We start from the raw sequence: 14,973 nt of genomic DNA, 5'->3' as shown, positions 1-14,973 counted from the left end.
CACTGATGAGCAATACTCAAGTATAGGTCGAACGAGTGTTTTGTAAGCCACCTCCTTTGTTGATGGACTACATTTTCTAAGGACTCTCCCAATGAATCTCAACCTGGTACCCGCCTTACCAACAATTAATTTTATATGATCATTCCACTTCAAATCGTTCCGCACGCATACTCCCAGATATTTTACAGAAGTAACTGCTACCAGTGTTTGTTCCGCTATCATATAATCATACAATAAAGGATCCTTCTTTCTATGTATTCGCAATACATTACATTTGTCTATGTTAAGGGTCAGTTGCCACTCCCTGCACCAAGTGCCTATCCGCTGCAGATCATCCTGCATTTCGCTACAATTTTCTAATGCTGCAACTTCTCTGTATATTACAGCATCATCCGCGAAAAGCCGCATGGAACTTCCGACACTATCTACTAGGTCATTTATATATATTGTGTATTACAGTACGATAAGACAATAACTGCATTTATACCTCGCAAAATGCTATGGAGTTATTGTGCAGCGTAGCTAGGTGCCCAGATTACAATGAGTCACAAAATATCATTAATTCATATGTCTTCGTTCGAAATATGGGTGTTACTCAAAGGAGGTAAGGTTATACGTACTCAACAATGCTGAAAGAGATAAAATAATAAAGAAAGCATTGTCACTCTGCAACAGTAATTTCTTCTGGAATTTTTTTGTACCTTATGATGTAAATATATGAACACAAGTATACACCATTGTAACGCATGCTCGGAGTATTGAATGGTGTGACATAACTACCCCACGTGAGTTCAGTGTGCTGTGCATAGTTTTTCGCCTAGGCGTCATTTTTTTTACAGATGTGAAAGAAACACGACGAAAGTCACGTTGTGATATCGCGTTACAGGTATGTGTGGAATAAACCAACAATTTCACATGAAACGTGTGGTGTCACCGCCTGACACCACACTTGCTAGGTGGTAGCTTTAAATCGGCCGCGGTCCATTAGTACATGTCGGACCCGCGTGTCGCCACTGTCAGTAATTGCAGACCGAGCGCCACCACACGGCAGGTCTAGAGAGACGTACTAGGACTCGCCCCAGTTGTACGACGACTTTGCTAGCGACTACACTGACGAAGCCTTTCTCTCATTTGCCGAGAGACAGTTAGAATAGCCTTCAGCTACGTCCATGGCTACGACCTAGCAAGGCGCCATTAACCATTTCTGGAGAGAGTCTCACTTGTATCATCAAGAATGCTGTATACAAATGATGTGTTGGCACATTTGCCAACACATCAAACCGTGTTGTGGACAAAAGAAAGCAAAATTGTCTACTAGATGTGAAGTACACGCTCTTCACTTGTGAAAGCAGCGGATCGATTCCAAAGAAGCCCCAGGGGTAGCAGGTGTCGCCGACTTCCCGGCCGTGGAGTTTGCGACCCGTGATGTCAACGACCAGAAATATTTTATCAAAGAAACTCGCAACAGTGTGGGAGGCTCTGTTCCGCAATACGACGGTGCAAACCCAGTTGGTATTATCTATGGCTTTCCGAACCTTTTGTAGTAAGAACACCACATTTTTCCAGGCTTAAGACTGGCTATGCTCAAATCACATGTGCACATTCGATGTTTCTATTTTTATTTGTTGTCTTATTAAAAAACGAAGTATTAAACTGCTGAGAGTGAAACGAGAAGTAGTGACGTTATGTTTTCTTCCTTGTCACAAATATTTTTCAGTTTTTACGAGTATTTCGCTGTATCCGAGGGTGTGGTTAGGCAGAAACCAAAGAGTATAGTTTAAACGGCTGCGAGTGTAACATCTCTGTGCTGCCGCGTCAAAGAAAGCTGCAGCTGGAAGGTGAGGGGGGGGTCTCTGATCTGGAACACCACCGTGCAACATTGATTGGTCGGAAGTGCTCCAGCATCCGCGGGAGCTACAAAACTGTCAGAAAGACCAAGGAGGCGGCTACTGTATCACGGCACAACACACACACACACACACACGCACACACACAAAAAAACAATGCATCCATACGACGCAAGTCGCTATTTCCTCACCAACTATTCTTTAGTGACGAGTATAGGTTTCACGACATGTCACTACAATGGCGCTACGTAGCGTTGCAACATTGCCTAGTACTACCTAGCTGCTCGTACATCTGCGTACAGCGATCAGCCAGAACATTATGACCAGCGACCAACTATCGATATAAACCCGTCCAGGCGATAGCAGTGGGGAACCACTGCTGCTCAGACGTATGCACGGTGTATGTAATGTCAGGGAGTGTGCTGTCCATGAGTAGAATGGGGAAGACGCCCGATCTACACTCCTGGAAATGGAAAAAAGAACACATTGACACCGGTGTGTCAGACCCACCATACTTGCTCCGGACACTGCGAGAGGGCTGTACAAGCAATGATCACACGCACGGCACAGCGGACACACCAGGAACCGCGGTGTTGGCCGTCGAATGGCGCTAGCTGCGCAGCATTTGTGCACCGCCGCCGTCAGTGTCAGCCAGTTTGCCGTGGCATACGGAGCTCCATCGCAGTCTTTAACACTGGTAGCATGCCGCGACAGCGTGGACGTGAACCGTATGTGCAGTTGACGGACTTTGAGCGAGGGCGTATAGTGGACATGCGGGAGGCCGGGTGGACGTACCTCCGAATTGCTCAACACGTGGGGCGTGAGGTCTCCACAGTACATCGATGTTGTCGCCAGTGGTCGGCGGAAGGTGCACGTGCCCGTCGACCTGGGACCGGACCGCAGCGACGCACGGATGCACGCCAAGACCGTAGGATCCTACGCAGTGCCGTAGGGGACCGCACCGCCACTTCCCAGCAAATTAGGGACACTGTTGCTCCTGGGGTATCGGCGAGGACCATTCGCAACCGTCTCCATGAAGCTGGCCTACGGTCCCGCACACCGTTAGGCCGTCTTCCGCTCACGCCCCAACATCGTGCAGCCCGCCTCCAGTGGTGTCGCGACAGGCGTGAATGGAGGGACGAATGGAGACGTGTCGTCTTCAGCGATGAGAGTCGCTTCTGCCTTGGTGCCAATGATGGTCGTATGCGTGTTTGGCGCCGTGCAGGTGAGCGCCACAATCAGGACTGCATACGACCGAGGCACACAGGGCCAACACCCGGCACCATGGTATGGGGAGCGATCTCCTACACTGGCCGTACACCACTGGTGATCGACGAGGGGACACTGAATAGTGCACGGTACATCCAAACCGTCATCGAACCCATCGTTCTACCATTCCTAGACCGGCAAGGGAACTTGCTGTTCCAACAGGACAATGCACGTCCGCATGTATCCCGTGCCACCCAACGTGCTCTAGAAGGTGTAAGTCAACTACCCTGGCCAGCAAGATCTCCGGATCTGTCCCCCATTGAGCATGTTTGGGACTGGATGAAGCGTCGTCTCACGCGGTCTGCACGTCCAGCACGAACGCTGGTCCAACTGAGGCGCCAGGTGGAAATGGCATGGCAAGCCGTTCCACAGGACTACATCCAGCATCTCTACGATCGTCTCCATGGGAGAATAGCAGCCTGCATTGCTGCGAAAGGTGGATATACACTGTACTAGTGCTGACATTGTGCATGCTCTGTTGCCTGTGTCTATGTGCCTGTGGTTCTGTCAGTGTGATCATGTGATGTATCTGACCCCAGGAATGTGTCAATAAAGTTTCCCCTTCCTGCGACAATGAATTCACGGTGTTCTTATTTCAATTTCCAGGAGTGTATATCGGCTCGGCTGTTAGAGGAGTGCTGTGGTGAGTTTCTGCAACACGTGGCGAAACCGAGGTGAAACCGCGTCCGGACGTCGTGGGATTAGGTGGCCAACCCTCAATACAGATGTTGGACGTCGTAAGTTGAGCAGACAGGTAAAACTGGACAGGCGGCGAACTGTGGCGGAACCAACATCAGACTTTAATAATTTTACCATATTTAACCAAACTATTGGTGGATTAAAGAAAAAAGTAGATTCTCAGAAAAGTAAAGTAAAAAATAATGTTACCATTTTTCACCAAAATATTCCGGGATTGAAGAATAAAGTAGATGAGCTCCTGGTTTGTTTAGATGACATTGGATCTTATAATGTAATAGATACACTATGCCTGTCTGAGCATCACATTGTGTCTGTTATGGAAAAGGTAAATATCAGTGGTTATAAACTAGCTGCACATATGAGTAGAGAGAACAAGGTGGGAGGAGGAGTTGCCACATATGTCAAAAGTTATCACTGTGTAGAAAGCTTAGATACAAAAAAGTTTTGTCTAGAGCAACATATAGAAGCATGTGCCTGTCAACTGAAACTGAAGGAGGGCTCTTTTGTAATTGTAACAGTATAAAGGTCCACTTCAGGAAACTTTCATTTATTCCTCGAAAACTTGGATGCCTTGTTGTGCTATCTGTCAGATAGGGGAAAGCAAATTATTATTTGTGGGGACTTCAACGTTGATTCATTGAAAGAGTGTAATAGGAAGAATGACCTCAAAGTCTTGCTCGGTTCTTTCAATTTGACATCTGTCATTAATTTTCCTACTCGGGTAGTAAAGGACAGCAGCACATTGATAGATAAGACTTTTATATACCATGATAGGTTTAAAAACATAAATTCTTGTCCTGTTGAGAATGGTCTTTCTGATCATGATGCTCAGCTAGTTACAGTATATGATGTAGCTCCATTCAGTAATTCAAAACTACTCTCCAAAATTGTGTGTTCAATTAATTACTCAACAATTAGACATTTCAGAGAAAATCTTCAGCAGTTAGACTGGGATGAGGTGCACAAGGAACCTGATGCTAATTTAAAATATAATTTATTTCATGATACACTTGTAAGAGATTTTGAAAACTGTTTCCCCAAGAAAGTAGTTGAATCTAATTATAAGAAACTATGCAGAAAACCTTGGCTTACTAAAGGAATAAAAATATCTTGTAACCACAAAAGGGAACTTATCTAACAACAAGAAAGAGTAATGACCCAGAAACAGCCAAATATTATAAAAACTACTGTGCTACATTAAGAAATGTTATTAAAAAGTCCAAAAGCATGTGCATCATGTCTGAGGATAATACCTCTGATAACAAAATAAAAACAATTTGGAATATTATTACAAGGGACATAGCACAACCAAGAGTACAGGATGACGGCATCACCATCAAAGCGAATGGAAACTTGATAAACAACAAGCCGGAAGTCGAAAACGTTTTGAATAATCATTTTTTAAATGTTGTAGAGAAAATAGGATCTAAATGTTCATCAGAAGAAGCAAGGCAGTTAATGGAAGAGGCCTTACCCACACCATTTGATACAATTGAAATTTCACCCACCTCTCCATCTGAAATTAGGAAGATAATAAACTCTCTCAAGAATAAAAGCTCACTTGGGATTGATGGCATTTCCAGCAGGATAATAAAAGCTTGTTCCCAAGAAATACGCGGGATTCTTAGCCACATATGTAATAGCTCTCTGAAGCTGGGTATTTTTCCAGGTAGACTGAATAATGCCATTGTTATACGACTGCATAAAAGAGGGGATACGTCTGATGTTAACAACTACCGCCCAATACAAAATTCTTGAAAAAGTAATGTATTGTAGAGTAGCTTCACACCTTTGTAAAAATAAAGATTTTAACAAAATGTCAATTTGGTTTCCGGAAGGGTTTTTCAACGGAAAATGCTATATATACTTTCACTAATGAAATATGAAATGCTCTGAGTAACTGGAAGTCACCCGTTGGGATTTTTTGTGATCTATCAAAGGCTTTTGATTGTGTAAATCATGGAATACTTCTAGATAAGCTCAAGTACTGTGGTATGAATGGGACAGTGCTCAAAAGCTTTAAATCATACCTAACTGGAAGAGTGCAGAAAGTTGAAATAAACAGTTCACATAATATGCAAAAAATGGGTGGTTTCTCAAGCTGGGGAACAATCAAGAATGGGGTGCCGCAAGGTTCGGTCATGGGTCCTCTGCTGTTCTTAATATATATTAATGATTTGCAATTCTACATTCACGAAGATGCAAAGCTGGTACTTTTTGCCGATGATACAAATATAACTATCGCACCCAACAGACAAGAATTAACTGGTGAAATTGTAAACGATATTTTTCAGAAAATCATTAAGTGGTTCTCTGCAAATGGGCTCTCATTAAACTTTGACAAAACACAGTATATACATTTCCACACAGTAAATGGAATGACCCCCATTAATAAATATAAGAATTAACTGGTGAAATTGTAAACGATATTTTTCAGAAAATCATTAAGTGGTTCTCTGCAAATGGGCTCTCATTAAACTTTGACAAAACACAGTATATACAGTTCCACACAGTAAATGGAATGACCCCATTAATAAATATAGACTTCGATCAGAAATCGGTAGCTAAGGTAGAATATTCAAAATTTCTAGGTGTATGCATTGATGAGGGGCTGAACTGGAAAAAACACACTGGGGATCTGCTGAAACGTTTGAGTTCAGCTACTTATGCTATTAGGGTCATTGCAAATTTTGGCGATAAACATCTGAGTAAATTAGCTCACCATAGATCACCATGCCTATTTTCATTCTCTGCTTTCGTATGGCATCATATTCTGGGGTAACTCATCATTGAGTAAAAGAGTGTTCATTGCACAAAAGCGTGTAATCAGGATAATTGCTGGAGCTCATCCAAGATCATCCTGCAGACACTTATCTTCACTGTAGCCTCACAATATATATATATTCACTTATGAAATTTGTTATTAACAATCCGAATGAATTCAAAAGTAATAGCAGTGTTCATGTCTACAACACTAAGAGAAAGGATGATCTTCACTACTCAAGGTTAAATCTAACTTTGGCTCAGAAGGGGGTAAATTAGGCTGCCACAAATGTCTTTGGTCACTTACCTAATAGCATCAAAAGTCTGACAGATACCCATATAGCATTTAAAAGGAAATTAAAAGAATTTATTAAATGCAACTCCTTCTACTCATTAGATGAATTTTTGGATATAAGTGGGTAATTTCCCAACCTCCATACAAAAAAAGAAATTATTGAGTGTCATGTAATATTTTGTCTAATGTAATACCTTGTATAGACACCTTTTTTTAACCTGACACGTTCCACATCATTATGAAGTGTCGTATTCATGATCTATGGAACAAGTACTAATCTATCCTAATCTAATCTCTCTTAATGCTGGGCATTATACATGTGTGTCTGAACACAAAGTGCACCAAACACTCCCAACCTGGGCCTCCACAGCTGATGGCCCCTGCATGGGGCAATGTTAATGACATCGGCAACTACGACTGAAATGGCCATGTGACCATCGGTTATAGACGTTGGCTCTGTGGCAGAGTGTTGTGTTGTCTCGTGCATCCCGATACCTTCTTCATCACACCGATGGGAGAGCATGAATCCGTCGTCTTCCTGGAGAACAGCTCCTTGACACCTGTACTGCAGGATGGAGACAAACCGGCGGCAGCTCCATTATGGTGTGTGGGACATTCACATGAGCTTCACGGGTCCAGTGGAGCTGATGTTAGGTACCGTGCCGGCCAAGGAGTATCGTACAATACTTCCAGCCCACCCATACCTCTTCATGACGATGATGTTTCGTGACGCCAGTGGCATTTTTCAGCATGATAAGCGCCCTATCACGAGACCTGGAGTGTCAAGGAGTGGTTTGAGGAACACAGTGGTGAGTTCCAATTGATGTACAGTCCCACCAAAATCGCCAGATCTGAACGCAATCTAACACATGTGGGATGTGATTGAACGTGACGTCAGAGCTCATCGCACCCCTCCCCGAAATTTATGGGAATTAGGTCAGTAGTGTGTGAACACGTTGTGCCAACTCTCTGTGGCGACCTGTCAAGGCCTCATTGTTTCCGTGCCATGATGCATCGTCTCTATGGACACACCGGCTGTTAGCTAGGTGGTCATATTGTTCTGGCCGATCAGTGTGTATTCTCCTTCAAGCAGGGCCGGTTTAAGATTCATGCGACCCAAGAGGCCGCTTGTGGCGCCAAGAAGAACGGGGCGCCGGAGGAGCGTAAGTCAACAATTTGTACTAGTGATGGGGGATCCGCTCCTGAACTGATTCATAGAGTTGAATCTTTCAAAGGAGTGAACAATCAGTGATTCAGAAAAAAAGAACGGTAGCTCCAAACGTTTCCCACGGCAGAGAGAGAGAGAGAGAGAGAGAGAGAGAGAGACGGAGCATATCAGCGGCGCCTCTGCTGGTCAGAGCACAGTGCACGCCACACAACACAGCTGGCGCCGGCCTCTGCCCTGCTTCTACCTTGGCTGCCTGCATTGTGCAGTGCCCCATTGGATTTTGTGTTTCACATATACCGTGCCGTCTGTGCGTCCTCTGCCACGTGCAGTGTCTGGCGCAGCTTAACTTAGCATCACACACTGTCGGCGATCGTTTCAGTCACACGTCCTGCCCTCTGGGCAGTTGATGCGAGCAACAGGACAGAGAGCCTCCTAGCGGAGAACGTAAGAACTACTTGCAACAACCTGCTCGCAAGAGAACGGACGATTTGTCTCGAGTGGGTGACTGGTGGCCGTTCACCGCTCCCCCCACCCTTGGAACTCGCCCGCTCAATGCTCACCCCCACCGTTCTCGACTCTAGCCAGAGCGTTGAGCAAAGCAACTCATGTGTCACTCTTGTCTCCGCGGTCTTAGCTCACGCAGTAATGCAGCTCGCGGCTCGACCTACTCGACTCAGCGCCTCTGCATCGGAGTTTGTCTCTACTGGATATTGTTCTTCGTAGTAATACTGCTATCTATATTACATTATTATGTTATGTATACATCATTTGTTTTTATTTTATTTTTATTTGTTTAAACTGATCAGATTAGGTTCCTGACGACTCCTCTTACTATAGGATTTTTATTATGGACACTCGAATTTACGCTTTAATTACGAGCAAACCGATAAACGTATCGCAAAATGTGATACACCAATATTTCCCTTGTTTTATAAGGCTATATGCAGCACTTTAGTCTTACAGTCAAATTTATATATTTTTTTTCTTATTCTGGTACGGATTTTGCGATTTTAGGCGTCTTCGGAAGGAAACGTTCACTTTAAAAATATATGGCTTGTGATGTATTTGTACGAGATTAATGAAATTGTAATACATTATAGCCAAATATATTGTTAATGTAAATCTCAAGTTACAACATTTTCCGATCACCCAAAAAAACCATGATAGTGCAAAATAAATCAATAATCAAAAACTTTGTCATATTGTGGAAATTTCAATAAACAATACAAAATTCTTACTCATTATCTGTGTTACTTCAAAATAGGATCAAATAAGATCAAAATACAGGTATAGTACTGGAATAAACGAAGTTTAAAGGGCAATGTGCCTTCCATTTATTTTCTATTGTGAATGAGTGGTAAGTCATGAAAAAGAGCTAGTTCATTTCAGGGAGTGAACAGTTCTGATCCAATCTCTGAAAAGAACAGTTTTGCCCATCTCTAATTTGTACATGGGGTATATCATTATTAGTAGCGTAAACTGACACCAATGAGAACGTACGAAAATACACGGTCCAGTCACATTAATGTGGACCACTGCCTACTTGCGACACCAAAGTGAAGTAATCTCTCTGAGACGGCAGTGGGCAATACCAGCAGTGGTGGTGGGGGGGGGGGGGGAGGGGCGGGAGAGGGGAGCTGGGAGGGGAGCGGGGACACGAGAAACGGTGCAGTCTATTTGATGTGGAAACGGAGCTGGCGTTAAAGGGTATGATCATTGTCTTTCAGGTCAAGGGTGGAAGCATTTCCGGAATGGCTACGTTCGTAAATAGTAAAATGGCGCTATCCAAAACGGACGCCGTCGCAACTGTGGTGCGCCACGGGCAGTAGGTGACGGAGGTGAATGGTGGTTGCGGAGGAAGGTGCACACGGGGCCGAACAGGTGCGCAACGGCTGACCAGCTGACCGCCCAGGTTGTAACGGAACATATTAAAGGCTTTACTGTACCGAAGTATGTGATACCCTCCAAATTCAACCAGTTTATCGAGTATTTATGATTATAGAAAAGTTATTGTGTATGTTAACAATGATTGCATAACATGTCTGCATAAACAGTCAACCCATTAAATTATACTGAATAACTGACCCACACAAAAGTTTATATCACTTGATCACTGATACAGCAAATGTCATCATGTAAAAACACTAAGTTCATCTTAAATAATTAATATGAAGTACGAAAAATTGTGGCCAACTTAGGTATTTTGGATCTCCTTAAATAAAAATCACCCAGTGAAACCTATTTGTTCACTAGGAGCGTTTTCACTCAGTATTCACGTAAGCAATCCTATTTTAGACGAAAACCAATGTAATTCTTAATAATTCATGCTATTTACTTATTTATGCAAATTAGAGAAGTCAATTGACAAACTTCTAAAAAACGGCCTTTTTGTAACAAAGAATTATTCTGTCAAGTCAACAAATCTGTCTGTCATCTTAATAACATGTTAAATTATGTCACTCGATGCAAATTAATAACTTTTCTGCACAAATTATGATAACAGATGTACATGTGACTTATAAACTATATCTCTTTTTAGTAGTTCTTTGACAATGTTATAAATACGAGCAGCAAGAAGGCTCGAGAAGCAGTCGGAATGTCACTTTGGTAAAGTGTGTTTGTGTGTTATTGTTTGAGGTGATAAACAATGCAAAGAACATGTAACAGAAGTACTACTTTGTGTTGTGTCATGGTCTTTGGTGGACAGTGGAATTAAGATGGCCATCAGAGTAATAAATATTTGAAGTTTACATATTTGTTGGTTTCGCTCGTTCTTTATCATCAAAAGCACATAAAAAACACGGGACCTCATGTTTTTAACCCTAGACAACCAGATTTAGAGCCAGCATCAGCATCGAGAGACAGCAGCGATCCAGCAAGTAGCAGCGATTACCACAACACAATGCATTTTAATGGCGCCAACCTAACATCAAGTGCTAACAAGCTCCGTAAATGGGAGTGAAATAGTGCGATTATAGCAATTAGCCATATCTACGACTAGGCGACCATTACAAGGTGAACCAAGCGGCTGCGAACAGTGTCTCCTCAGTCAATGTTCAGCGAATGTTGCTGCCTCGTTCACGCACACGTGCTGACCGCTCTTCGTCGGCGACCAAGGCAGGAATTTGTACGCCATTACCTCAACTGCGCGTCGGATGAATGGCGACAGATGGCTTCATCAGACGAATCATGTTTTGTGTTCCATCAGACACATGGCCATTGACACGAACGACGTGTAACATCTGAAGGCAGACATACTACGACAGTCGTTGAAAGGGTCCAGGCCGAAGGAAGGAACTTTATGGTCTGCGGACCTGAGCCATGCTGGCCCCGGCTTATGAGTTGGTTTAAACCTTGACTCTTACTCTGGGCTTTGTTTCCCGCGATTATTGCGGCTATGCTGCGGTTCTTCCTCTTTCTACGTGTGGCAGCAGCGATGTGTATCGATATTCGCACTTTGTACTATCTTTGGTCTGGTGCTTATACATTACTGGCCATTAAAATTGCTTAACCATGAAGATGCCGTGCTACAGACGCGAAATTTAACCGACAGGAAGAAGATGCTGTGATATGCAAATGATTAGCTTTTCAGAGCATTCACACAAGGTTTGCGCCGGTGGCGACACCTACGATGTGATTACGTGAGGAAAGTTTCCAACCGATTTCCCATACACGAACAGCAGTTGACCGGCGTTGCCTGGTGAAACGTTGTTGTGATGCCTCGTGTAAGGAGGAAAAATGCGTACCGTCACGTTTCCGACATTGATAAAGGTCGGATTGTAGCCTATCGCGATTGTGGTTTATAGCATCGCGGTATTGCTGCTCGTATTGATCGAGATCCAATGACTGTTAACAGAATATCGAATCGGTGGGTTCGGGAGGGTAATACGGAACGCCGTGCTGGATCCCAACGGCGTCGTATCACTAGCAGTCGAGACGACAGGCATCTTATCCGCATGGCTGTAACGGATCGTACAGCCACGCCTAGAGCCCTGAGTCAACAGATGGGGACGTTTGCAAGACAACACCATCTGCACGAACAGTTGGTCGACGTTTGCAGCAGCATGGAGTATCAGCTCGGAGACCATAGCTGCGGTTACCCTTGACGCTGCATCACAGACAGGAGCGCCTTCATGGTGTACTCAACGACGAACCTGGATGCACGAATGGCGAAACGTCATTTTTTCGGATGAATCCAGGTTCTGTTTACAGCATCATGATAGTCGCATCCGTGTTTGGCGACATCGCGGTGAACGCGCATTGGAAGCGTGTAATCGTCATCGCCATACTGGCGTATCATCGGACGTGATGGTATGGGGTGCCACTGGTTACACGTCTCGGTCTCCTCTTGTTCGCATTGACCGCGCTTTGAACAGTGGACTTTACATTTTAGATGTGTTACGACCCGTGGCTCTACCCTTCATTCGATCCCTGCGAAACTCTAAATTTCAGCAGGATAATGCATGACCGCATGCTGCAGGTCCTGTACAGGCCTTTATGGATACAGAAAATGTTCGACTGCTGCCCTGGCCAGCACGTTCTCCAGATCTCTCTCCAATTGAAAACGTCTGGTCAATGGTGGCCGAGCAACTGGCTCGTCACAATACATCAGTCTCTACTCTTAATGAACTGTGGTATCGTGTTGAAGCTGCATGGGCAGCTGTACCTGTACACGCCATCCAGGCTCTGTTTCACTCAATGCCCAGGCGTATCAAGACCGTTATTATGGCCAGAGGTGGTTGTTCTGGGTACTGGTTTCTCAGGATCTATGCACCCAAACTGCGTGAAAATGTAATGACATGTCAGTTCTAGTATAATATATTTGTACAATGAATAGCAGTTTATCATCTGCATTTCTTCTTGGTGTAGCAATTTTAATGGCCAGTAGAGTAGTTTTCGGCTAGCCGGTGTGCGACAGTGTCGGTCTGTTGGTGGGGATCAACCAGGAAATGTCCGCGCGGCGCAGTGGGCCGGGCCCGCTGCAGGTATCTACGCTGTTCCGATTGCTATGAGGTTCGTGGCTCACCGACCCAGGACATCAAAGTTGAGTGGTGATTGAATTACCGAAGCCAGTCTGTTCACATTGTGCCATTGGTTTTCATGGTTGGTGTTGGGGGTATTCCCATGAGCAACAGCAAGTGTTAGAGTTGGTGAAAGTTTGGCCACCATCCGGTGGAGTTTAACTGTATTTTGGTTATTTGAAGTCCAAGTGCACCAGCGGAATTTTCTGCCTTGTGGCCGTTAGCGTTCCTGTTACCTGCCCTGGCCGCTGACGTAAAATTCGTGCAGTGTCTTTTCCTCACTGTGCTGTCGCTGTCCAACACATGTGTGTTGCTTTGACAGTTTATGCATACTTGGTTGTGGGCAGCTACGCCTTTTAAGTTTTCGCTTTGGAGTTCCTTGTGTACTGGTCGGATGGAAAGCAAGTCTTCTTGTCGGTGGGTCCGTTGACTGTCTCTTGGTTGGGTCGCCGGCGGATAAGATATAGTTGAGCCGACTACCTGTCTCCCGTAAGCGAACGTTAATATTTCAAGTGCAGACCGACCCCCAGAAACTCCTGAGCGCCGGTGGCTGTACTGCCTTTTCTTATTTGATTGTGTATTCTAATGGCTCATAGCCGATGGTTTGAATTTGTATGCTTTTAGTTGGGTTTTAAATTATGGGCCTTCAGCCGTTTTAAAACCGAAAGTTCCTTACTTGTCAATTCTTGCATTGTTTGCGCCTTCAGACTCATTTAAAAAAAAGTTATTTAACGATGAAGCATAGGGCTTTCTACCTTGTAAAAATTTATTGTAGTTGTGCTTTCAACCATGGCCCTTCAGCCGTTTTAAAAGTAAAATTCCTTATCGTTAAGTCTTAGATTATTTGGTCCTTCAGACTCCTTTTTTAAAAATTATTTAACGATAAAGCTGCCTTTGAAAATTTATTGTAGTTGTGTTTCTAAATCACGGGCCTTCAGTCATTTTAAAATTAAAATTCCTTACTTGTCAACTCTTAGATTGTTTGGGTCTTCAGCCTCATTTGAAATATTATTTAAGGATAAAACCTTGCGCTTTCTACTTTTTGAAAATTTATTGTTGTTGTGTTTTAAATCATAGGCCTTCAGCCGTTTTAAAAATTAAAGAAGTTGTGCCCTTGAGCGATAAGATTGTGTGACATATTCAGTCGATAGTTAAGCTCGGAAATTTGCGCTGTAATGTTTGAGCAACTAAATAAGGTTATATGTGTTCGAGTGTAACTGATGGCCGCTCATTTTTGGCCACTTTCCACAATTCCAACTACCTGTTCTGTCTTGTGGATTTAACCAGGCGTTTCAGGAATACTTTCGTGGGATTCCCTGGGTGATCTCGTCATTCTGGAAGGCTCGATGTGTCAACACCAGTATGCGTCTATCCTTGGGGACCATGCTCGCCCATGCGGTGCTGTTTGTCTTTCCTTGTCACGATGACGTCTGCCTGCAGAACAACGCATCGTGTCACACGGCTCGCAGTACACGCGCGTGGTTCGAAGATCACCAGGGTGAGTTTGCTGTACTCCCTTGACAAGCCAACTCCCCGGATTTAAGACAAATCGAGAGTCCTTGAGAACAACTCGTGCGGGCTGTTCGCACCGTGGAGAAACGTATCGCAGCTGGCCATAGCACTGGAGTCGGCATGGCTCTACATCACCGCAGACACCTTCCAGGATCTCACTCACCCTCTTCCCGCAAGCCTCGCAGAAGTCTGCGCTTCAGAAGTTGATATTCAGAATGTTGACCGGTGGTAACATTGTTGTTACTGGACGGTGTAGAAGCCACTACATACTGGTCAACTAGAAAACCTGCCAATGCATAGGCCGGCCAGTGTGGCCGAGCGGTTCTAGGCGCTTCAGTCTGGAACCGCGCGACCGCTACGGTTGCAGGTTCGAATGCTGCCTCGGGCATGGATGTGTGT

The sequence above is a fragment of the Schistocerca cancellata genome, chromosome 8 (assembly GCF_023864275.1).
Source record: "Schistocerca cancellata isolate TAMUIC-IGC-003103 chromosome 8, iqSchCanc2.1, whole genome shotgun sequence".
NCBI classification, from domain to species: Eukaryota; Metazoa; Arthropoda; class Insecta; order Orthoptera; family Acrididae; genus Schistocerca; species Schistocerca cancellata.
Note: the sequence above shows the minus strand (reverse complement) of the source record.